We start from the raw sequence: 1,693 nt of genomic DNA, 5'->3' as shown, positions 1-1,693 counted from the left end.
CTGGGATTACAGGTGTGCATCACCACACCCAGTCTCAGTCACTGTTTTAGCACACCCCGGGGGTGGGGCCAGAACAGCATGCAGGGGATTGAACCCCGGACCCTGTGCCCTGCCTAAGCAAGCGCTTTAGTCCGCTGAACTATCTGCCCAGCCCTTCAATATAGAACTCTTGACTACCACATATGAGGTGTTGGATTTGATTCTCAGCACTGAAAAAGACAACAAAGGACAAAGGGGGAAAAAAAACAACACAGTTTCTACTTAGTGTCAGTATCTTCTTTAAAAACTTTCAAAAAAAAAAAAAAAACAACACAGTTTCTACTTAGTGTCAGTATCTTCTTTAAAAACTTTCAAAAAAAAAAAACCAAAAAACTTTCAACTATTAACCTAACTATAAATGGAAACTCAGATGAGTATGAAAACTACCTAATTGTTTGCTAAAGAATGCAAAAAGCAATGTACTTTGGATTCTTGCTGAACCAGTTTTGGTTATGCACAAAGGATCTGAATGTTTACTGTTTATCAAAACTGAATCTGGGTAGGGTAGTATGCACCTGTAGTCCCAGCTGCTCAGGAGGCTACACCAAGGGACTGCCTAAGTCCAGGAGATTAAGGCCAGTGTGGGGAACAAAGAAAGATCCCATCCAGTGAATGGATGGATGAATGAAAAAAGTCTTGTAATATTAAAGATCCTTTGAACTGACTTGAATGTAATGCTATTGTTACTAATAAGAGAGATACTGATAAGGGGAAAAATAACTTTGTCTTCTACTTGAGCATATTCAGTTGATAAGCAAGGCCAGAAACAAAGGTCTGTGGCATTAGACTTAGGGACTCCCACTGGGGCCATCAAGAAATGACCTGTACTCGTATTTTGGACATAGTTGTTCATTTGTTCAAGCAGCATTATGATCCATATCATGGTTCTAAAATTTTATTAAGACTTCCTTTATGGTCCAGAAAGTAAGTGATCTATTGCTGTAAAGCACACTTGAAAAGGGTGTGTATTCTGCTACTCTGAGTGGGAGTCAATGTCAGTCAGATCCCTTTGCTTGGTAGCACTGTTCAAATGTTCTCACACTGATTTATTTTCTTTCTTTCTTTCTTTCTTTCTTTCTTTCTTTCTTTCTTTTTTTTTTTTTTTTTTTTGTATTTTGGGGAAGGATCTACAGAGTGCTCAGGGTCTCACTACTAGATTGGACTCATAATGATCCACCTGTTTACAGCCTCCCAAGAGCTGGATTACAGGCATGTGCTACCACGCCCAATCTTAATTGCCCCCTCAGCATGCCTGGGGGTGGGATTAGCACAGCAGGACCAGGGATTGAACCCCCGGCCCATGCACCTACTTGCAGTTGCTTTATCCACTGAGCTATTTGGCCAGCCCTACATTGGCTTTCATAGTAATTTTTTGTTTTGATTTTTGAGACAAAGTCTCATGATGTACTCCAACCTGACCAAGCACTTACTATGTAGCACAGGCTTGCCTTGAACTCAGTATGTAGTCAAGGTGGGGCTCTAACTCAAGGAAATAATCCTGCCTCAGCCTCCTGAGTGCTGGGAGAAAGAAGTGTGCCATCACATCCAGTGTCCATAGTTATTTTGAAATTAGATATTGCAATGCCTCCATCCTTGCTGTCTTGTTTTGTTTTGTTTTTTAATGTATTTTACTATAGGGTCCACAAGGTCTCAC

General features: G+C 40.7%; 1 protein-coding gene across 1 annotated transcript in view; it reads left to right on the top strand.

The window, feature by feature from the left end:
* Nlrc4 (NLR family CARD domain containing 4) overlaps positions 1-1,693 on the top strand; it is a 53,763-nt gene that overhangs the window by 32,019 nt on the left and 20,051 nt on the right. The gene's annotated exons all lie outside the window — the stretch shown is intronic.

Source organism: Octodon degus, unplaced genomic scaffold, assembly GCF_000260255.1.
Source record: "Octodon degus isolate 3935 unplaced genomic scaffold, OctDeg1.0 scaffold00020, whole genome shotgun sequence".
Classification (NCBI taxonomy): Eukaryota; Metazoa; Chordata; class Mammalia; order Rodentia; family Octodontidae; genus Octodon; species Octodon degus.
Note: the sequence above shows the minus strand (reverse complement) of the source record. Positions and strands in the feature narration are given on the sequence as shown.